Genomic DNA, 24,869 nt, shown 5'->3' with positions numbered 1-24,869 from the left:
TATGGGACACAGGTCCAGACCTCTAGGGCCCTGATTATGATAGTTCCTAAAATGCAATGAAAGACCATGTTTCATAAAACCATTCAATATGTTTTGTCTATGCTATCCCCACCTAGTGCAAAGCTCTTGGGTGGTGTGGCCCACATATTGTTCACTGCAGGGATATGTGATAAGATACACTAGATATGTTGTGGTATCACATCTGATGCAGTGCTCAAGAGCAAAACTTTCTCCAGTAGTCATGGACTGGGAGGTGTTTCTTTCTTGGAAAATCTTAGGGCAGCATAAGCATCTGGATTTAAGGCATCTAAATAAGCCTGCAGCAGCAAGTGTTTCACTAGTTGAGATATTACTGCATAATTGGCTGGGTGCCGATCTTAGGAGGTTTTACTTTCTGGAACAAACCCCTAGATTCTCTGGTGATGGAAGACTTCAATAGAGGATCATTCATTAGAAAGGGCCATTTATTCTTTAAGTGAACCCTAAGCCAGAAAAAAAATGAGTTTTACTCACCTGGGGCTTCCACCAGCCCCCTGCAGCAGTCCTGTGCCCTCGCAGCCACTCACTAATCCTCTGGTCCCCCGCCGCCAGCTAGTTTCGTTTTTGCCGACAGGCCCATCAAGCCTGCCCACGCGTATCTTTTTCCGCATTCCCGACTGTAATTAGTGCTATTGCCGACCGCAACGCGTACAAAAATACGCGTTGGCGCATATCGCGTATCTTTGTACGCGTTGCGGTCCGCAATAGTGCTAATTACAGTTGGGAATGCGGAAAAAGATACGTGTGGCCAGTCCTGACGGGCCTGTCGGCAAAAAACGAAACTAGCTGGCAGTGGGGGACCAGAGGATTAGTGAGTGGCTGTGAAGGCACAGGACTGCTGCAGGGGGCTGGTAGAAGCCCCAGGTGAGTAAAACTCATTTTTTTTTCTGGCTTAAGGTTCACTTTAAGTTTATTCTTAATGTCAATATGACTATTAGAAAATCTGGTGATAAAAGTTAGATTTTTGTTGTAAAACTTTTATTATTTATTATAAAACTTTTATTCGCTACCTTTTTCATTATTAAGCAAGCTATATAATTCTCACATATGAGCTTAAAGAGGCACTACAGCGAAAAATTGTAAAATTTGAAATATGTGCAAACATACAAATAAGAAGTAAGTTTGTTCCTGAGTAAAATGAGCCATAAATTACTTTTCTCCTATGTTGCTGTCACTTACAGTAGGTAGTAGAAATCGGACAGAAGTGACAGGTTTTGGACTAGTCCATCTCTTCATAAGGGAATTTTCAGGGATTTATTTATTTTCAAAGGCACTTAGTGAATAGCAGTTGCTCTGTCCAACTGCCAAAAAAACTGTGTAGAGAGCAGGGAAGCTGGCCAGAATCATTAGGGAATATCTTTGTAAAGAATAAAAACCTTGCTGAGAATTCCCTATGAAGAGATGGACTAGTCCAAAACCTGTCGCTTCTGTCAGATTTCTACTACCTACTGTAAGTGACAGCAACATAGGAGAATAATTTATGGCTCATTTTACCCTGGAAAAAAACAAAATTCTTATTTGTCTATGCTTGCACATATTTTAAATTTTAAAATGTTTCACCATAGAACCCTTTAAAGGGGTTCTTTCCTGAATGAGGAAAAAAAAAGTGGGTTAAGCATAAACTATTAAACATCCTTCTAAAATAGTGTAAAAAGTTTTTTTTAAAAAAAATGAATGGTTTCATCAATACAACATGTAATGTAAATAGTGCCGGATGACGGCTGGGAGGCTAATCCATTTGTTAGGGGTGGTGTTTTTTTACTTTCTTTTCACACATATAACTCCTGCCTAAGTCGTTTTCAGTGGTATAACCCACTTCTAGCAGGAATCACCGTTAGTCCTAGACTGAGCTCTGCTGAGCTGCTGAATGTGTTTACATTGTTGCTAGGCAACCAGAGGCCGTGCAGAGACTCGTTTGTGAAAAAGAGTCATAAGCTGAATGAATCAGTCCCATCTACACATCCATATGATTCTTTGTCAGATTCGATTCAATTTGATTTGATTCATTTATTTGTGGGTTATAAGTGGGTTATACCACTTAAAACTACTTAGGCAGGAGTTATGTTTGTGAAAAGAAAGTAAAACAACAAATGGATTAGCCTCCCAGTCCTTCATACATTACTGTTTACATTACATGTTGTACTGATGAAACCATTCATTTAAAAAAAAAACTTTTTACACAATTTTAGAAAGATGTTTAATAGTTTATGCATAAAGCACTTTTTATTTTTTTCCTCATTCGTGGAAGAACCCCTTTAAAGAGTACCTACATTATAAATTACAGTTTGCTTTAAAAATATTTAAAATTACACAAAATAAATTGTGATTTTCTCCCCGAAAAGGTCCTTATTCCGTATATGGTCTTGAAATCCCCGCCCCTGGTGTGAAATTGGACCAGGGTGATTTTTTTTTCAAACCATAGGTGCAAAGGATGCTGGAATATTGATGTAACAACTCCAACCCCATGTCCTGTTCCCAGCCTAAAACCACTGAAAAGAGATGTGATATAATCCAGGCAGGCAGACAGACATCTGAAATAAGGATTTTAGCAAACAGACATAATAAGAGAGGCTGCAGCAGTTCTCCTGTCACTCCTCTCTGTTACACACTGCGAAAAGAGATAAAATTTTATCCAGGCAGGCAGAGAGCAGAGAGAAGGGTGGGAACCAGGTATTGCCATTCAAACCTTTTCTTGCACGATGGACCTTAACCACTTCCCGACCGCCCAATGCACAGAGGCGGCCGGGAAGTAGACCCCGCAAGGACCGCCGCCTCTGTGCATGCGGCGGTCCTTGCGGGGTCCACTTCCCTTGTAGGGGCATGGGCGGCGCGATCGCGTCATTCGTGACGCAATCGGCCACCGGGGACTGGCTCCGCCCACCTCGCGCTGTAACCCGCCGGCCGTTCGGAAGCGCCGGCGGGTTACTAGCACCCGGATCGCCGCATACAAAGTGTATAATACACTTTGTAATGTATACAAAGTGTATTATACAGGCTGCCTCCTGCCCTGGTGGTCCCAGTGTCCGAGGGACCACCAGGGCAGGCTGCAGCCACCCTAGTCTGCACCCAAGCCCACTGATTTCCCCCCCCTGCCACCTGATCGCCCACAGCACCCCTCAGACCCCCCCCTGCCCACCCCCCAGACCACTGTTTGCACCCAATCACCCCCCTAATCACCCATCAATCACTCCCTGTCACTATCTGTCAACGCTATTTTTTTTAATCCCCTAAACTGCTCCCTGCTCCCTCCTTATCACCCCCACCCCTCAGATTCTCCCCAGACCCCCCCCCCCGAACCTCCCCCCCTGTGTACTGTATGCATCTATCCCCCTGATCACCTGTCAATCACCTGTCAATCACCTATCAATCACCTGTCAATCACCCATCAATCACCCATCAATCACCCCCTGTCACTGCCACCCATCAATCAGCCCCTAACCTGCCCCTTGCGGGCAATCTGATCACCCACCCACACCAATAGATCGCCCGCAGATCCGACGTCAGATCACCTCCCAAGTGCAGTGTTTACATCTGTTCTCTACCCTAAACACCCACTAATTACCCATCAATCACCCCCTATCACCACCTGTTACTGTTACCTATCAGATCAGACCCTAATCTGCCCCTTGCGGGCACCCAATCACCCGCCTACACGCTCAGATTGCCCTCAGACCCCCCCCTTATCAATTCGCCAGTGCAATATTTACATCTGTTCTTCCCTGTAATAACCCACTGATCACCTGTCAATCACCCATCAATCACCCCCTGTCACTGCCACCCATCAATCAGCCCCTAACCTGCCCCTTGCGGGCAATCTGATCACCCACCCACACCAATAGATCGCCCGCAGATCCGACGTCCGATCACCTCCCAAGTGCAGTGTTTACATCTGTTCTCTACCCTAAACACCCACTAATTACCCATCAATCACTCCCTGTCACTGCTACCTATCAGATTAGACTCCTATCTGCCCCTAGGGCACTCAATCACCCGCCCACACTCTCAGAACGCCCTCAGATCCCAGCCCTGATCACCTGGCCAGTGCATTGCTTGCATCTATTCCCCCTCTAATCACACCTTGAGGCACCCATCAATCACCTCCTGTCACCCCCTAGCACACCTACTCATCAGATCAGGCCCTAATTTGCCTCGTGTGGGCTCTTGATCACTCGGCCAAACCCTCAGATCCCCCTCAGACCCCCTTCCGATCACCTCCCCAGTGCATTGATTGCATCTATTTCCCCCTCTAACCACCCCCTGAGACACCCATCAATCACCTCCTGTCACCCCCCCTAGCACTCCTAGGCCCAATACAACCTGTCATCTAAAAGGCCACCCTGCTTATGACCGGTTCCACAAAATTCGCCCCCTCATAGACCACCTGTCATCAAAACTTGCAGATGCTTATACCCCTGAACAGTCATTTGGAGACATTTGGTTTCCAGACTACTCACGTTTTTGGAGCCCCACAAGTGACCCCATTTTAGAAAAGAATACACCCCAAGGTATTCTGTTAGGTGTATGACAAGTTCATAGAAGATTTTATTTTTTGTCAAAAGTTAGCGGAAATTGATTTTTATTGTTTTTTTTTTTGCAAAGTGTCATTTTTCACTAACTTGTGACAAAAAATAAAATCTTCTATGAACTCGCCATACACCTAACGGAATACCTTGGGGTGTCTTCTTTCTAAAATGGGGTCACTTGTGGGGTTCCTATACTGCGCTGGCATTTTAGGGGCCCTAAACCGTGAGGAGTAGTCTAGAAAACACATGCCTCAAAATGACCTGTGATTAGGACGTTGGGCCCCTTAGCGCACCTAGGCTGCAAAAAAGTGTCACACATGTAGTACCGCCGTACTCAGGAGAAGTAGTATAATGTGTTTTGGGGTGTATTTTTACACATACCCATGCTGGGTGGGAGAAATCTCTCTGTAAATGGACAATTGTGTGTAAAAAAAATCAAACAATTGTCATTTACAGAGATATTTCTCCCACACAGCATAGGTATGTGTAAAAATACACCCCAAAACACATTATACTACTTCTCCTGAGTACGGCGGTACCACATGTGTGGCACTTTTTTACACCCTAAGTACGCTAAGGGGCCCAAAGTCCAATGAGTACCTTTAGGCTTTACAGGGGTGCTTACAATTTAGCACCCCCAAAATGTCAGAACAGTAAACACACCCCACAAATGACCCCATTTTGGAAAGTAGACACTTCAAGGTATTCAGAGAGGAGCATAGTGAGTCCGTGGCAGATTTCATTTTTTTTGTCGCAAGTTAGAAGAAATGGAAACTTTTTTTTTGTCACAAAGTGTCATTTTCCGCTTACTTGTGACAAAAAATAATATCTTCTATGAACTCACTATGCCTCTCAGTGAATACTTTGGGATGTCTTCTTTCCAAAATGGGGTCATTTGGGGGGTATTTATACTATCCTGGAATTCTAGCCCCTCATGAAACATGTCAGGTGGTCAGAAAAGGCAGAGATGCTGGAAAATGGGAAAATTCACTTTTTGCACCATAGTTTGTAAACGCTATAACTTTTACCCAAACCAATAAATATAGGCTGAATGGGTTTTTTTTAATCAAAAATATGTTTGTCCACATTTTTCGCGCTGCGTGTATACAGAAATTTTACTTTATTTGAAAAATGTCAGCACAGAAAGTTAAAAAAAATCATTTTTTGACAAAATTCATGTCTTTTTTGATGAATATAATAAAAAGTAAAAATTGCAGCAGCAATCAAATAGCACCAAAAGAAAGCTTTATTAGTGACAAGAAAAGGAGCCAAAATTCATTTAGGTGGTAGGTTGTATGAGCGAGCAATATACCGTGAAAGCTGCAGTGGTCTGAATGGAAAAAAAGTGCCTGGTCCTTAAAGAAAACCTGTACTGAAAATAAAAGTCAAAATAAGCATACACAAGTCATACTTACCTTCCATGTAGTCTACTTCTCAGTGTCTTTCTCCTGTCCCGCGTCCTATTTGTCCACTATGATCAAGGGAATTTTCTGTCCTCCATTTTGAAAATAGCCATTACCCATAACAGCTTTCTGGTCAGCACACAGCTAAACTGTAACATCGCCCATTTGAGCCATAGGGAAACATGGACATTACCTGGTACATCCGTTTTCCTCTCAGCTATAACTGACAGCAACTGATATTTTACTGACAGCAACTGATATATTTCAGATCTGACAAAATATTGTCAGAACTGGATGGGATTATTGTCAGAAGAAAATGGTGAGCTTCTGAGAGGAACGGATGGCAAGGTAACTATGGAATGTTCATTTGAAGTTACCTCATGTGTTTATTTTAAATATTTTTACTCAGTACAGGTTCTCTTTAAGGGGGTTAAAGCCCACGGTCCTCAAGTGGTTAATATAGCGTCATAGCATGTATTATGCCATGACATCACATGAGGCGCCTCCTTGATGTCCAGTTTATAGCTCAATGGCGTGATACTTTTCAATATTGTGCTTTAAACCACATAGGGCCATATACTATTCAAGGTGATAAGTAGCTTGCAGATGCGAGCTACTTATCACCTTGCCATCGCGCGAGGATTACCGGCAAATCTTATTGCCCATATCCTTCGCGCGATGGCCGATCGTTAGGGAGCATTACTCAGGCGAAAGCCTGAGCCATTTTATTGGTTCAGACAGCGGACCAATAGGGAGCTCGGCTGCAGATTGCAAGATGCTTTGCCCGGGCTCCTTCTATGCGGACAGTAATTACAGTGTTAGATACACTGTAATTACGTGATGGATTTTGCGGCGAGAGACGTCTGGTGATCGACGGCGGTACGTATGACAGGGGAGCCTTTGCAGAGCTGCGCGGGGGCTTCTAAACTGTGCGGCGACCCGACGGGGAGCTCTGGGGGTCTCCTTATTAAAGGAGACCCCCAGATGCTGCGGGGACGACGTGCGTTAGCTAGCTTAGACCTGCTTTTTGCAGGTCTAAGCTAACGCTCATGTCTACCGGGAAGCATCGCTTCCCGGAGACATGATAAGGGTAATTGGATTCCGTGGTAAGAACTCGCTGGGCGATTATATCGCCCAAGCGAGTTATTTTCCACCTGGGGGGGGTCTAAAGTTTAATTAGATTAGGCGATGCCCCCATCGCCTAAGTTAAGAACTCGCCAGTGCTTAGCACTGGCGAGTTCAGCAAAAGAATATGGCCTATAGTGTCATTGCACTTACAATGCAATGATGTGAAATGCCACCTTACTACCCTAGAAATAGGTGCCCGATAATTGAGAATGCTTTTTAAAGCTCTGAATGATGGCAGGCGGCCATAGGCACACAGAGCTTGTTATACTGTGTGTACAGAAATATGTTGGCGCTTTATAAGTCAATAATAATAACAATGTTGGACAATAGTAAGTGTTTTTTTCTTTAAACAATTGTATATTTTGCGATTTACTGACATTAGCACTGCTACAGCTGGTCCAGCTTACATGGCCTTGTGTATGCAGAGCTTGGGCCCTATGGAGCACAACTGACATGTACTAGCCTATTTTTCTGATATGCATTTATATTATCCAGTGTTCATCCACTTTTGACCAATGTGTGTTTTAGATGGTATATATGTCTGTTTATGTACCCCCTCCTTTTATCTCCTCGAAAACGACTTATACAGACACACCCAAATCTTTTGTTGATTTTATATTACTATACTATTAGCGTATATTCCGGCGTATAAGACGACTGGGCGTATAAGACGACCCCCAACTTTTCCAGTTAAAATATAGAGTTTGGGATATACTTGCCGTATAAGACTACCCCTCTTCCAACGCACACCCAAAAAATCATATACTGGTGCTATGTATGAACAGATACTGGTGCTGAACTGTATGTGTTACCCAGTATATAACAGTATACAGGTGATTGACTGACTGGATTGGTCAACTCTCCATCTCCATAAGTAGATTGGTCAGCTCTACCTCTCTTAAAGTGGTTTGGTCAGCTCTTCCTGTTGTGCTGTGCCTCTTTCACACTTCTGGTCCGCCCTTGTATCCTATTTACCTCCTTCTCCGACTCTCAGAGCTCGCAAATGGCATCAATGACACCCGGCATATAAGACGACCCCCCACTTTTCAGAAGATTTTTAAGGGTTAAAAAGTAGTCTTTTACACCAGAATATACTGTAAATTGTTATACAGGAATTACTACTGTATATTATTATATTATGTATTATTTATGGTATATTTATTTACACATACATATGTGCATGTGTGTGTTTTATTATGCACAAAAACCTGATATCACATGTAAATAGACAGTGAGTATTAATTTTGTCCTATATGGTCTGAATATACATTCTTATACCTCATACCTCATCATACTATAGAAGGTAGTTAACCAATTTAGATATAATTAATTTACATATACTAACACACCGATATTTGGGTATGTATTTACCATCTATTCTGTATTTACATCATAGTGTTATGGGAGGATCTAGCTTGTTTTTCTTTACAATGAAATGGTGCCGTTATGATTTAGAGATAATATAGTAGGATGTAGATTCAGATTGTAGATACGGAAGTGTAATGAGTTTATATTTTGTCATTGAAGGCACTTTTTATTGACCTGAGTTGAGTTGAGAAATGCGTAGTCTTGTGCAATTATTGAATAAAAATCTGAACTATTCGTTCAGCTCCTTATTGAATGTAAGACCCACCACTTAGTTTCCTTTTAAACTAGTTTTGTTCCATGGATTAATGATTACACACTGATGAACTTTAAGAAGGCCGGATCCAGCATGTGTGTCTGCAGTGCAATGTGGTGATATATGAAATTCAAAAGTGCCCTTAACTAGGACAGAGTTGTTATATAAATGGTTTCCTATTTGTGCCTTGGACTTAAAGTAAATGAGATTTAAATATACTCAGAGCTGTTAATATTGTTTGGTTATTGTCACCCATTTCTTCCTTGCCTAGCAATCAGCACCATGATGTAGTGAGTTCATCCCACAATTTTGTCCTTTGAAAAATATTATGTGTGACTGAGGACTACCTGCAGGATATGGGCGGACATCAGGTGAAATTATACTTATCATTTCAGTAGGTAATTTCAGGCCCATGACAAAACAAACAAAAAAAAAACTTGTGGTTTTGATCTTTTTTGAAGACCTTGTAAGTCTACAAAGATAAAGCTCTTGTTGATAAAAGCCTGTATATGAATAATAATTAAAAAAGACACAATCTCAAATAAAATGTGACCTAGCTCTCTTGATCCCGCCATCCTTCCTTAGGTATAACTGCTCTATTTATTCATGATTCTGAATAACTGCTTGTAGGCATGCTTTTTAAAAAAAAAATCACAGAGTAAAAGATATATCAGATTTCCATTGAAATTCAATTTTAATTGAAATTTGTCTAGTCACTTTGTAATATTAATGTGACAATTTGATTTATTCACAAAAGTAAGCTACCTTTGTGTATTCCCAACAGGTTCTACAACAATGGGCCAGGATATATTAACTTCCACGTCCGTCCTTTATTATTTCTGAAGCGAAGGTACAAAGCTTGAAGCATTATTCTGTGTGCATGCACATAGTCAGTGCTACTTACAGAGGTATTGTAGTGCTAGTTAACATAGAGGGGCCTTGTGTAATTTACATATGAACAATAGGAATAAACAGAGCGTGTTCTATTATTAAATCTTTACTTTTTAAAGAACTATGCCAAGACAATTTTAATAGAATGAACATTGTTGTGTAATGAAGGCTCTTCTGCAAGGTGAGATAAATGTAGGCTTATATTATACTGTGAGCTGCAAATACTTCATCCAGTATTTTTGACATGGGAAACAGAGTTATCTTCTAATATGAAGACATACCTGACAACAATTCCTCTCGGGAATACATGTCTCTTGTGTCACTTTCACTTCCAAAGCCATTTTCAATATCTCCTGCGTATTCATTTTAGTTGTTTCAAATAACAATCCACATGCTGCTCCCCCTGCTGACAATTGTCTCAATAAGTAGTTTGTATCAGTAGAATACAACAGAATGCAGATGGCCAAATACAAGTAGGAACTGTGTTAGTAAATATTTACAGCAAATTCTCACCACAAAATAACAGCTGATCTTAAATACAGAAGAATGTGTTATATAGGAGTTATAGGGATGTGCAATATATCTGAAAATAAGTACCTCCTTATTAGGGATGGTCGGAACCGCTGATTTCCAATTCTGTGGAGATTCCGATTTACGTCAATGCCAATTACCGATTCTGAGAATCTCTGATTTCTGATGAGTCTTTTTTTTTTTTTTTAGTAATTTTCTGCATTCTCATTCTCATAGTCAAATATTTCCGAGTGTACTCTGCATTCACTGATTAGTCCAGTGCTTCCGAGTTCTGTGATTGGGCTAAAATAACTAAGTTGCGGTGCTGTGTTATTTCCGCAGAAATCCGATTTCTGTTCGTAAATGCCGATTTCCAATTGGAAATGCATAAATGTTATTTCCGCTGAATCCGAGTGAGCATCCCTACTCCTTATACAAAGTTTGGGTCTCTTGTGTGTCTATGTTTTTCAACCAATTGCATTGTTGTTGTTAGATGTCATTTGTTATAAATCATTATAACATTTTTTAACCTCTTGCCATCCATGTAACGCCAATTGGCGTGAATGTGTCAGCAGCCTCAGTACCACTCCACACCAATTGGTGTGAAGTGGGGTGAGGTTTTGCAGGAGATTGCGTACGTCGCCGATGCACGCGCATCTCCGCTCGAATGATGCGCATCTTCGCTCCGACATCAGTCTCCCAGCGGCGATCGCCGCTAGGAGACTGTTAGACGGCGAAACCACCATCTATTTACTCTGTACAGTACTGCAATCTATGGCAGAGCTGTACTGGGGACAGCGGTGTGACACAGCTGTCCCTCTGGATGGCAAGGAAGCGATCCGCTGTCATAGGCTGAAGCCTAAGACAGCCGATCGCGCTGATTGGCTGACGGGGGAGGGAGGAATAAAAAATAAAAAAAACTAGGGACATTTATTATAAAAATAAAGCAATAAATATTTATTTAAAAAAATAAACAATGTGGGAGCAATCATAGCCCACCAACTGAAAGCTCTGTTGGTGGGCAGAAAAGGGGGGATGGGGAATCACTTGTGTGCTGAGTTGTACGACCCTGCAGCTAGCTCTTAAAGCTGCAGTGGCCTAAATTGTAAAAAATAGCCTGGTCACTAGGGGGGTTTAAAACCATGGTCCTCAAGTGGTTAAGAGTTTACCGTTAATACATAAATAAAGCTATAGTTAAAAGAGAGAATTTAAAATTTTAAAGTAAAAAAGTATTATTTATTGCTAATCATAGTCAGTGATATGTACTCACAGCAAGCAACAATGAAGGCATGCATATCAAAAGTAAAGCCACATATCCACTAGGGTTGATACCATGTGATTTCCCGCTCACAAATCCAGAATTGAAATCAGCTTCCGAATGTGCATGCAGTAAAAAGGAAACCTAAAGCACTGCTTCAGAATTTTGTAAAACACTGTTGAATCCCCATAGCTGTCCATGGCATGGCTAAAGGGATTTAACTGCATGGTGGCTGGAGAGTGTACTGGTTAAGGGCTCTGCCTTTGACATGGGAGACCAGGGTTCGAATCCTGGCTAGGTCAAGTACCTATTCAGTAAGGAGTTAAAGGCAAGACTCCCTAACACTGCAGGGTGGCCTCTTGAGCGCGTCCCAGTGGCTGCAGCTCTTGAGCGCTTTGAGTCCAACAGTAGAAAAGCGCTATACAAATGTTCGTATTATTATTATTATTATTAATCACGCTGCACAAGTGGCATTGTTTGTCTTGAAGGCAGATGCTTGGCTCTAGTGGAAACCCGCCCTTAGTGCTGAGACCCACTAGGAAGTGCTGCAGTGCTTTAAAATCCCGCGTTGTGTGCAGCAATTCATAGGGCAATTGGGTTTGTGTTCCGGGCGATTAAAAACACTGCACAGTAAACTGTACAGCTATTAGCAATTCACTTTTGTTTTTGAAAACTTTATTATACTCACCAGGTGTCCTGATGTCCGGCTTCCATTTGTAGCCCTGCCCCCAAAAGGAAGAAGTCATAGGCACTTCTCTAGGGCCAATCAGAAAAGCCCCTGTGACCTCTTCTGCTATGCAGCGGGGCTACGGACAGAAGCTGGACATCCGGACACCTGGTAAGTATAATTAAGTTTATTTGAAATTCTAATTGCTCAGCCCCCAAATGGCTGCAAAATTGCCTTTCCAAGTGATTTTGCAGCACTACTATACACAGCATTGAGCGCAAACGCATTCAAAATGCTGCATGTCCTGTGATTGCGCTCAACTCTAACCGTTATCGCACTAGTTGGTTCAGCCCCATTTAGATGCATTGGCAAAGTGTTTTTGGGATTTGCCTGTGATTGCCAGTGATCCCAAAATACTGCCAAAAATTCCCTAGTGAGTCCCAGTCCTAAAGGAGGGTTCACACATATCATTGCAGAAAAAGCTTGCATTTTTTCTTATGCACGATTCAGCTTTTGTAATTTTTTTAATAATTTTACGAACTTTCATATGTGAATTTTCAAATGTTAAATGGTTTGTATGCAAAAAAATCACAATGTCAATTTTGCATGAGTACAGATGAAGCTAATTTAAATGAACAATACAGCTAATTAACTAATTCCCATGCACTATTTTTCTGTAATACGCATTTTTTCTGCATTCCCATAGACTTGCATTGAAACATGAATCACACATGAAAAAAGCAGACATGCTGTCTGAATTTTAAAAACAGAGAATTTGCACACACAGTTTCACATGCAACTAAAAAGTACAATGGGAAGGCATTGAAGTACATTAAATCTGCAGCCAACAAATTGTTGCAAATGTGCAGATTTGTACACAAGTTTTAATAAGGGTGAACCCTGCTATAGATAAACCAAGAGCACCACAGCACATAGCTGTTTTTTTCCTTTATGTAACTTTGCTACATGCTTATATCACCATGCTATTGCTGGGATTAAATCTTGTTACCCAGGGCCGGTCCTGGACTTTCTGCTGCCTGAGGCAAAGATCGTAAAGGCGCCCCCCCCCCCCCCAATATTTCTACATAACATTACATCCCCCACACAACCGACCGTGTCCGTGAAGGAAAGCCTGAGTGACGCAGCAAAGTGAGTGACTGACTCACCAGGGATTGGGTCTCCCTCCGGGTCTGGCGGCGGCGAAGTGCGGGCATCTGCATCCAGCATGCATCCTGCACTGGCAGGGGACAGACGGCTGCGGTCTGCGGCGGGCATGCTCCATCTCGGATCTGAGGGATCTCGCGCTGGGCCAGTGAGCGGCGGCCGGTGGCAGCCAGCCAGCCTCATCATCATCATCGTCACGGTCACGTCGGCGGCGCTCGCTGCTCAGTGACTGACCGTGACAATCAGCCGCAGCCAGGGCAGCAGAGCGGGCGGCAGCCGCCGCCATCAAATCAGCAGGCTTAGGCACTAGGCAGCGTCACCAGCGTGCAGCCTTGGAGGAGACAGGAGAGGCTGCAGAGCTCGGAGTCGGACTCGGAGGCCGGCGGCAACAGTGCAGTTTCTAGGCTAAAATGCACCCAGGGCGAGGGTGTAAAAATTGCGCCCCCCCCCCCGGTATAGGTAGCCAGCTATAGGTCCCCCCCGAGTATAGGTGGCCAGGCATGGGTGAGCCAGTAAAGTTGCCCCCAGTATAGGTTAGCCAGGTAGTTGCCTCTAGTATAGGTAGCCAGTATAGTTGCCCCCAGTATGTTAGATAGGCAGGCGCCCCCCCCCGGTATAAGTTAGATAAGTAGGTGCCCCCAGTACAGGTTAGCTAGGTAGGTGCCTCCAATATAGGTAGCCAGTATAGTTGCCCCCAGCATAGGTTAGATAGGTAGGTACCCCCAGTATAGGTTAGTTAGGTAGGTGCCTCCAGTATAGGTAGCCAGTATAGTTGCCACCTGTATAGGCTAGCTAGGTAGGTAGGTGCCCCCAATACAGGTTAGATAAGTGCCCCCAGTATAGGTTAGATAGGTAGCTTCTCCCCAGTATAGGTTAGATTAGGTCGCTGCCCTTCAGTATATGTTAGATTAGGTAGGTGTCCCCAGTACAGGTTAGATTAGGTAGGTGCCCCCAGTATAGATTAGATAGGTAGCTGCCCCCAGCATAGGTTAGATAGGTAGCTGCCCCCCAGTATAGGTTAGATAGGTAGCTGCCCCCCAGTATAGGTTAGATAGGTAGCTGCCCCCAGTACAGGTTAGATTAGGTAGGTGCCCCCCAGTATAGGATAGATAGGTAGCTGCCCCCAGTATAGGTTAGATAGGTAGCTGCCCCCCAGTACAGGTTAGATTAGGTAGGTGCCCCCCAGTATAGGATAGATAGGTAGCTGCCCCCAGTACAGGTTAGATTAGGTAGGTGCCCCCCAGTATAGGATAGATAGGTAGCTGCCCCCAGTATAGGTTAGATAGGTAGCTGCCCCCCAGTATAGGTTAGATAGGTAGCTGCCCCCCAGTATAGGATAGATAGGTAGCTGCCTCCCAGCATAGGTTAGATAGGTAGTTGCCCCCCAGTATAGATTAGATAGGTAGCTGCCCCCCAGTATAGGTTAGATAGGTAGCTGCCCCCCAGTATAGGTTAGATAGGTAGCTGCCCCCCAGCATAAGATAGATAGGTAGCTGGCCCCCAGTATAGGTTAGATTAGGTAGGTGCCCCCCAGTATAGGATAGATAGGTAGCTGCCCCCAGTACAGGTTAGATTAGGTAAATGCCCCCCAGTATAGGATAGATAGGTAGCTGCCCCCAAAACGGGTTAGATTAGGTAGGTGCCCCCAGTATAGGATAGATAGGTAGCTTGCCCAGTATAGGTTAAGTAGGTAGGTGCCCCCTCATAATGGCGGAGGGGGGAGCCGGAGCCGCGGGGAGGGCAGCCCGACCTCTCCCTCCCTCTCCCCGGGCCGCTCTCCATGCTCCCCCCTCGGACTGCAGGCAGCAGAGTTAGCGCGCAGAGAAGCGCTGCTGTACACAGCTGTTACTCACCTCCCTGGATCCGATCGCCGCTCCCGCCCTGCTAGTCTCCTCTCTGCAATGTAGCCGCTGCTGATACACACGCTGCTTCCTGTTTACACAGGAAGCAGCCGCGTGTGTATCAGCCGGCTAGGCAGAGAGGAGACCAGCAGGGCGGGAGCGGCGATCGGATCCAGGGAGGTGAGTAACAGCTGTGTACAGCAGCGCTTCCCTGCGCGCTAACTCTGCTGCCTGCAGTCCGAGGGGGGAGCATGGAGGGCGGCCCGGGGAGAGGGAGGGAGAGGTCGGGCTGCCCTCACCGTGGCTCTGGCTCCCCCCGCTATCACAGCCACGTCATCTAGTGCCGCCCCTCCACTTCCTGCCACCTGAGGAACCCGCCTCACCCCGCCTCATGGGCGGGCCGGCCCTGTTGTTACCCCCTTCATTGATAAAATATAGCCTGTTCCAAAAGTATATGGAAAGAGGATGGAGGGAGACATACAGCTTTTACTGACATACTGTTGCACAAGATACCAACCAGTAGTTACTATAGAAACAAAGATATTTTGTAAGTATACAAACTGTTATACCATTATAAAAGTGTAGTAAATGTATGCTTACAAACATTTATGACACTTAACTGTTTGTAATGATATCTGCTTTCACCACAACATACAGAGTTAAATAAATGGAGGAAACACACCCAGAAATTCAGTAAAATGTATGTATGTAAAGGTGAAAAGGCAAACAATGATTTTAAAGAAATACCAAAAATTCCATGATTGGTGATGGTCAGGCATTAGTTTAGGCTCCCACGGCCCAGAGAACCCTTAGAAAATGATACCTACTCAATGATACAGCTTAACTACTTGCCGACCGCGTCGAGCAGATGGGCGTGGCTTCAGCGGCAGTTTGTAGGAGATCGCGCGCAGGCTGCATGTGCATCTCCTGCTTGGTAGGCAGAGCAGAGGCTTCAGTCTCCCAGCGGCGATCGCCGCTCGGAAGCTGTTAGATGGAAGATGTTAGCCATCTAAATACTGGGTACAGCGATGTGATCTACAGCAGCGCTGTACTGGGGACAACCGTGTGACACGGCTGTCCCCTCCTGAGTCTCGACGATGATCGGCTGTCATAGGCTGCTGATCATGCTGATTGGCTGGCAGAGGGAGGGAGGGGTGAAGGAATAAATAATTTGTCTGTGTGTCAGATTACTGCAAAGTGCTGCAATTCGCACGATCACGGACTTTTGCGCGGGCAATTTGCTGCCGCGAATCGCGGCACTTTGCACGCGCAAAAGTCTGCGAAAAGCACTTCACGTGCTAACTGTTTAGCACACCCGTGCTAAACAGTTTGCACCGCTTTGTGAATCAAGCCCAGTGTGTGTGACAGACCATCCGTCAGTGTACACAATGAATTCTACTCTGCTGTCTATCACTCCTTGCAGATACATTCAAGTCCAACACCAATTACCCCGATTTAAATAAAGTGCAAGTACCCCACATCCATCTGGTGACATCATCATCATACACTGCCAGCAGTTCTGTCGTACCAGTGTCCATTCCGCCGCTAGCCACTGGCCGTGGACGCACTGGGCGCCCAGTTGATAGGGGGAGTCACGCTGCAGATGCGCAGTAGCGTGTGCGGCCATTTTTCAGCAGGGACAGCGCCGCAAATTGGAGGAGAAAGACGCCGAGCCTGTGATGCAGCTGATGGTGGATGACGAGCAGGCCACCACCACCTCTACAACACACACCTCCACCCCCACCACCACTCCTATTCGCAGGAGCAGCAGCAGCCGCCCAGCAGCGCATGGGGACTCGTCGGTGATCATGTCGACCCCAGCGGGCAGCCTAAGCTCAATCAGCACGCTCTGTAGTCCAGAGTCAGAGAGCGCAATGAGGGCTACCACTGACATTCTGGCCACAATGAGGTTTGCGGAGGAGTCACAGATGTTGACAGTTATTGTTTGGGAGGATTCCTTGCCTGTGGTGTTCGCAGAAGAGGAGTTTGGAGGTCATCAACATCCCAGCAATTGTTTGAGGAGTGGGAGTCTGATGATGACATCTTGCAGGACCATGACTACCAACCACAGGAGGAGGATGTTGGCTCTGAGTCTGAGGAGGAGGATACATCGGTGGGTCTGGCACAGAGGATCAGCATCTCTGACATTGGCAGGAGCAGCAGTGGGCATGGAATGTGGGACTCACAGCTTGCTACTTCATCTTCTGCCGATACCACCAGCCGCACCACTTAACCCCAGGCCCCAACCACCGCAGGCCCAACCACCGCAGGCAGATAGAAAGCAGCAGCAGTCCATTCAGGGCGTAAGGGCAAATTACAATCCCCAATCTGGCATTTTTTTGATCTGCCCTCAGTGGACAGCAAGTTTGTGCCTTGTAACGTGTACCAGGTGAAGCTGCAACCTGTACGCCGGTACAGCTGCTGACTGAGGAGGTGCCTGCAGCAGCATGTGGCTATCAAAGCCAGAACCAGCACCTGACCCGGATGGTGGCAGACAACATGGGGTCCTACAGCGGGCTTGACAGCGAAACCCCTGTGGACCCCTTGGATTACTGGGTCAAGCACCTGGGGATTTGGAGCGAGCTGGCGCAGTACACCCTGGAAGTCCTTGCTTGCCCCCCTTCCAGCGTGCTGTCAGAAAGGTGCTTCAGTGCGGCCGGTGGCGTGGTGACTGAGAAGCGCTCTTGTCTGTTCACCCAGTCTGTGGACAGACTGACTTTCCTGAAAATAAATCAGGCTTGGGTGGTTGGTGAATTCCTGGCCCCTGTTGTTGGGAAGAGGGAAAAATGAAGTGGCTGGAAATCACTATGCCTGCCTTACCACCCTTTACCACCACAACCTCCAGGCTCCAGAAACCTGGTTAAATTTTTTTTTACTGAGCCATGGTACCACCAAGTGCCATGGCGACCTATCTAAACACAATTGCTGTGTAATTTTTTGGGAGGTGTCTGTGCTGGCCCAGTTGTGGGGAGGCCCCAACTGGCAGTACGATCGCTTCCTGAATCCTGGAACCTAGACTCCTGATGTTAATAATTGACTGTCCATTTTTTTTTTGGGGGGGGGGGGGAATTTTTTGTCCCCACATCATCAATTAGTTTTCCCCTTTAAAAAATAATGATGCTACATGCATCATTTACCCTAAAATAAAATGTTTTAAAAGCAATGTAGAGGCCACTTCCTGTTTTCTATGCGGATATCCGAATAGGTCAGATATCCACAGATAATGCGTTCGGATATCCGCATGAACGCGGATCACAGAACGTTCGGATGCGGATATCCGATTCGGATGCGAATATCTGGGTATCCGGATCCGGATCAATTCGGATTTTGAAAAGGGGTATCCGAGCACCCCTGTTTAAAATATGTGGGAATTGGGAACCATAAACTTACATGACTTCCGATTGCCGCATGTCACAGTGCATGCTGGACACCAATGCGCAGATGCTCCAGCATCACCCGAGCGGCAAATTGAGGACTTCCAGCGCATCGTACCATGCCAGGTATGAAATGCTCCATAGACTTTCATTGGTGTATTGTTACCCTGCATTAAAACAGGATAGTGCAATGCACCAGTGTGAAAGGGGCCTGAGGTATGTTCATAAGATATTGGCTTTTTAGTTTGAACTGAACAGGACCACACATAGCTTACTAAATTATTAAAAATAATTGGAAGGCTTTAACTAACAGAGATCACATGCAGTTTTATTACATGAACTGCATATGAAATTATTTCTTATATCTAATACCAAAAGAATCAATTACATATTGAATTAAGATTATCTTTCTGTCACTTCTGTGCAGTGTGTTCAGTAATTGTATCGTACCTCATTGTATATTCAACTGAAATTTTAAGGTGATGACATATTCTTTAAGCATGTCAAAGCTTGTTGATACATCAGCTGCAACAAGGAAAGAATTGTCCTCGACGTCCTCTCTACTAGTTCAATCCAATAGCTGGATATTTGTCAAATCACTTCACTTGTTCTCACCTTTTCACATATGGCAGGAAATGGCTTTGTTGTTATGCCAGATAGCCTAGGTCTGACCCTCAACCCTCCTCCCCAATCAATTATTAACATTCTGCACCTTAGGAGAAGTATTATGCTTCAAAGTTTCTCTGTTTGTGTAACATCCAATGGCATGTTTACATGGTGTGGCTTCAAAAGGCTCTTTTAGCAGTCTGAAACACTTGTGGTTGACTAGTTGGTATGGTGAAACATTTAAAAGAGTTTGAAGCACAAGAGTGCACATAATAGATGGGAGGTTTTAAGATACTTCTGAAGAAAGATGTCTGAGGAGTGTGCTAAATTACATGTTGTGTACCTACTGTTTCCAGATCATTGTACAAAAGGATTAGTTCACTCAGTAATGATATTCCACTTACAGTTACAATATTTTCTGCCTCTGACTTCTCATTTATCGTGGGGATTTTAATATCTATGGCCGTTATTCAATTCACCTTTTTCTCCTAAGTTTTCTCCTAGGTGATGTTTTCACACTTTATCAATAAAACGCCTTTTAAGCCACCAGCAAGCATGGAAATAGAATAATTTTGACAACACTGTTTGACCTCCTTCTTGGTACTTTTTGCAATGCAAATTGCCAAAAAGTTATGAAATAACAGTCATTTAACAGAAGATGAAAAATCTCCTAGGGGAAATCTTAGGAGAAATAGTGAATTGAATAAGGGCCACTGTCTCCTAGTTACTTGTTTGTCTATACAATGGGGATGTAGACTGTAATAAAAACATCACAAATCCTAATCTTTCAATGCTTAAAAAAATTAAGAAAATAAATAAAATAAAAAACTACTGAATGAGCTCAAGTCCTGGGATCCTCTTATATGTAGTAGAATGGGCTCATTAGTAGAACAGAAGGAACTACAGGAAATTCATTCTGGAAAAAAGTCAGGTACATTGCTCCTCCTTCTTGACTTTTAGAAAGTCTATTTCTTTAAGTAATATAGTGGCCTTTGGCCTTTCACCTATACTGGTACCTCACTCAGTAGAGCACTGACAGGGGAATGGAGTCCTCGAGACTCACTCACTCCATTGCTGGTTCCAATTACTAATTCATGACTAGGCCAAATAACACTGTTTTCTGGAAAATGTGATGGGCTATCCTATTATTCCTAGGCAATAGCAGCAACCAATAAGCAGCAGGCATGCTCGAAACTCAAGAAACCATATTTGGTGGCAGGCATACTACTGAATGCTATTTTACACCCATCAATATAAATAAGACGATGGACCACAGTTGGAACATCCACAGTTAGTTGAGTCACGGGAAGAATAAGATTTCAACATTTTTGCACCCCCAGGGCTTAGTTATGGACATTTTACATCAGAGATGCTGAGGAAATTGTTAGGTAGTACGTTAGAGCAGTTATTGATGGAAACTACAGTAAATGATCTGAGCTTCTGCGGAGACCTTGTTGTACAGCATTTAAAGGATTTTAAAACTTAACACTGGCAGAGTCTGTGTCAGGCATGGTTAGAAATATTAGTGTAGTTCTGTGTTGTAAACCACTGATCATCATTGACATTTCTCTGTGGGGCCTGTAGGGCTTATATTGTAATGGCAAAATATAAGACAAGACATTAAAGGGATACTGTAGGGGGGTCAGGGGAAAATGAGTTGAACTTACCCGGGGCTTCTAACGGTCCCCCGCAGACATCCTGTGTTGGCGCAGCCACTCACCGATGCTCCGGCCCTGCCTCCAGTTCACTTCTGGAATTTCTGACTTTAAAGTCAGAAAACCACTGCGCCTACGTTGCCGTGTCCTCGATCCCGTTGATGTCATCAAGAGCGCACAGCGCAGGCCCAGTATGGTCTGTGTCTGCGCAGTACACTCCTGGTGACATCAGCGGGAGCGAGGACACGGGCGTGCAGGCGCAGTGGTTTTCTGACTTTAAAGTCAGAAATTCCAGAAGTGAACTGGAGGCGGGGCCGGAGCATCGGTGAGTGGCTGCGCCAACACAGGATGTCTGTGGGGGACCATTAGAAGCCCCGGGTAAGTTCAGCTCATTTTCCCCCGACCCCCCTACAGTATCCCTTTAAAAAGAATTGGTGTATGTCTTAACATTTTAGCCATCTTAACTACGTTTAACAGTTCATCATCATAATCAATGCTTTGTGCTGTGTGACTTACTGTACTGTTTGCCAGTACAACTTTGTGTAAGCATTGTTGACAATAAATATAAACTACACCTTTTGGTGTGCATACATTTGTAATCCCAGAGACCACTCAGTTATGAAGGGTGTCTGTTTTTTTCTTTTGTGTCTCAAAGGTTAGTGTTAGCATTATTATTAAAGAATTACATAACAACAAGTGTTTGTAGCATTAGTCACACTAACTCACAATAACTCACTCTACTCCTCCAACAACTGTACCTGCATCCTGCTCCTCTAAGTATTATCATTATTATTATTGATTTATAATGCCCCAACGTCTTCTATGGTGCTGTACAAAGTAAGAAACAAATGCTGGGTATATACTGTAATAATACAGACAATGGTATATACCAAATATAGACACTGCTACAAAATACAATCTACTTAAAATATAAAAGGAGTCTCTGATGCCTCTGCTCAGAAGAGTTGTTGCTCAATGTCTTTAGTTAGCCCTTCACAGTAGTGTTGCTTTTCTGCTTTAAGATAAAGGCAAATTCATCTTGGAAGTCAGTCACTTTATGTTATTATAAGTCAGAATGAAATAACAACAATATTCATGGACAATTTGTTTTTCAATTGTGTATAATACAATAATAATAATAATACAATAAAGGGCTTTAGCAGCAATCATGGAAGTGGCTGGCAACCTTTTGAACATTTAGATCACCTGGTCAATACCTCACTCAGATCTGTGACCTTCCAGCCTAATTTTGTCAAGTAGAATATCGGTATATTTACCAAGATTCTACAGTTTAAAATTGGCAATTATGATAGTAAAATATTGGTAAATTATACCGACTCCACCCTCCACACCTAGCCTTAAAGACTCCACCTCTCTGCCTAACCTTAACTGCCCACCCCCTCTATTCCTAAACCTAAAGACATCACTCACGCCTAACTTTATGACTCCCCCCCATGCCTAATCTTAAAACCCTCCCCGCCAATGCCTAACCTGCATTGACCCCCCCCGTCGCATTCCACCATGCAAAAAATGAAAAATGTCTGGTGCCGTGAGTGCCCAAATTTTACACTTTTACTAATATTTTCTATGGGCGCCTATGTGGTGCCCAATCTTCTGCCGTTAACGGGTGCCCAAATTTCCTGCTTCACTTCCAGCATCCATCATACAGTTATATAGTACCTAGCTAGTCAGAAGTGTTGCTACTGAGAACATATATAACTAGCTACTAGAAGATCATTCTCACAGGGAATACACAGGGGTTTAGACTTGAAAAGTGATGTCTACGGCCCAGTGCACACCAAAAAACCTGTAGCAGATCTGCAAAACACTAGAGGTTTTTGAAGCAAATTTTAGAGCGATTCTAGGCATGTTTTGTAAACATGCCTAGCATTTTTTTGGAGCGTTTTTGTGTAGCAGATTACAAATATTGTTACAGTAAAGCTGTTACTGAACAGCTTCTGTAACAAAAATGTCTGGAAATCCGCTCTGATCTAGGGTTTTTCAGAGCAGTTTTCCACTTTCCTATACTTTAACATTGAGGCAAAAACACCTCTGAAATCTAAAAAATGCTGCATCCCCCAAATTTTGTGTTTGTGGAAAAAACGAACTGCTCTGGTGTGCACCATCCCGTTCACTTCATTAGCCAAGCGGTTTTTCCCCTGCAAGCATTTTAAAAACCGCTTTAGAACCGCTCTCGTGTGCACCAGCCCTACTTCTGTGTTGGGCTGATTGTTATTGTACTTGCAGGATATTATAAATCAGTACAAGCCAGATTGTTTAGTCAGGGTTGAAATAGTGTATAGCTTAACTGAATAGCAGTGACTATTATAATCATTGCTTTTATGCGGCCTGTCAGTGGTGATTATTGCAGTACTAGATTATTATCAAGTGCAGCATGTAGAGCAATCATTGAGGAACACTGTTGTGATTATGCACATTGTAGCTTAACTAATTATGTACCAAGGTGATTGAAATCTACGCCCTGTTTTGGTGGGCTCCTGGCTGGCAGGGCGTAGATTTCAATCACCGTCTGCAGCGCGCATCCGCCGTTTCCGTCGCTCCTCGCCGATTGCGCGGCTCAAACCTAATGTCTCTCGCCGCAGTTCACTGGCTCTGCCTGTCTCTATGACGGCAGAGCCATGTGAGTCGGTCAGGAGCCAATTTTCTCCCATTGGCTTACATTGATAGACACGGTCAGGAGCCAATGAAAGCAGCTCCTGACTGGCTCACATGACTCTGCCGTCACAGAGACAGCAGAGTGGCTGTCCAGCAGGATCCCGGCGTGTGGTGGTGACGACGATTGCATCGGGTATGCACGGCGATTCGTCGGGATTCCATTGTCTTTGTACCAGTGGTCTCTGGTCCTTAAGGGCGCAGAGACCGCTGGTACTTAAGTGATTAAGGACCTGTTTCCATTAGAAGCAGTGCAATGCGGCTACATAGCCGCATTGCACCGCGGGTGTCCTGAAACCAATGCATGGCAATGGAACAGTTTACATGGCATGCATTGCATGCGGAATGGTGTGGAGCGATCTCAGAATCTACAGCATGCTGTAGATTCTCGCACAGCCGCATCCACCCGCCATCCCCTCCATACACTTCCCCATTACCTGATGTGGAAGTGACAGGGCCAGCAGCGGAAGTGATGCGATGCGATGAGATAGCCGCATTCGCATCACTTTACAATGGAAAAGGGCCCTTAACTACTTTTAACTGTCTATCTTCACTGATTTGAGGGCAAATGACATTCTGCAGCCCTAACTTCTTTTAACTGTTAATCATCATTGCTTTGTGCTGCCAGACAGTGGGGCTTAATACAAGTGGGAAATAATTATTTGATATCCTGCAAAATTTAAAAGTTTGTCCACTTGCAAAGAAAGGACAGTTTGTAATTTCTATATTACTTTCATTTTAACAGAGAGAGACAAATTATCAACCAAAAAGCCTGAAAAAAAAAGTTATACATCGATTTGCATTTCCTTGAATGAATCATTTGATCCTAAAGCAAAACATGACTTAATACTTGGTGGTGTGCCTTGTATGCATATGTGTATCAGTGCCAAGGAAACAAAGTGGCCGCTGCTGAGAGAAGAACAATGTCCAGAGTTCACAAACAGGTAAATTATATAGAATCAGCGCAGGATCCAAAAACAGAAGATGAGCCTTCAACAAAGAATAAGAGCAGGCAAATCTCCAAATATTGGGTCATCATGGATACCCAGAAAAAGGAAAGAGGCTTACCAGCTGGTGACAACCCACATTATAAGGTTGTATCAACGCTTTGGTAGAACATCAGGAAACAACAGTCCGTCCAGGATGCACCAATTCAGCAATGATTCATCTCACGAATGGATATCAGTAAACATCATAAAAAACAAACAAACAGCAACTCTAAGTGTAAACTGTTTAATATAGAGTTTTCATAATAAAAACAGCCTAAAAAATAGCAGAAAAGCAAAACTTACATACGGGGCCCATGCAATGGGAGCCCCGAGAAAGTTGCACGTGTGTATGGGTCAGCAATATAGGACAGTATAAAGGTGCCGCCTGTCTCCTTCACCTCCCGGCCTAAGCCCTTGGGTCCAATTACTTCAAAGGACGTGATCCCCACTCTCTGATTGGCCCAATAGGCTGCCTGTCTCTTGAAAAGCAAAGTATCCCTTACAGCATAAGGTGTTGCTGTTGAGGG

The 24,869-nt window shown here is 44.1% G+C and overlaps 1 long non-coding RNA gene across 2 annotated transcripts; it reads left to right on the top strand.

The window, feature by feature from the left end:
- Nucleotides 1-1,387: 1,387 nt before the first annotated feature.
- Nucleotides 1,388-24,561, top strand: LOC137517569 (uncharacterized). Of its 2 annotated transcripts, none has more exons than XR_011020573.1 (3): nt 1,388-1,489; nt 9,499-9,564; nt 24,099-24,561. It is a non-coding gene; the product is annotated as an uncharacterized lncRNA (long non-coding RNA). The 2 variants fall into 2 exon arrangements; XR_011020572.1 differs by lacking the exon at nt 1,388-1,489 and adding an exon at nt 6,251-6,313.
- The last annotated feature ends 308 nt before the right edge of the window (nt 24,562-24,869 follow it).

The sequence above is a fragment of the Hyperolius riggenbachi genome, chromosome 5 (genome assembly GCF_040937935.1).
Source record: "Hyperolius riggenbachi isolate aHypRig1 chromosome 5, aHypRig1.pri, whole genome shotgun sequence".
Classification (NCBI taxonomy): domain Eukaryota; kingdom Metazoa; phylum Chordata; class Amphibia; order Anura; family Hyperoliidae; genus Hyperolius; species Hyperolius riggenbachi.
Note: the sequence above shows the minus strand (reverse complement) of the source record. Positions and strands in the feature narration are given on the sequence as shown.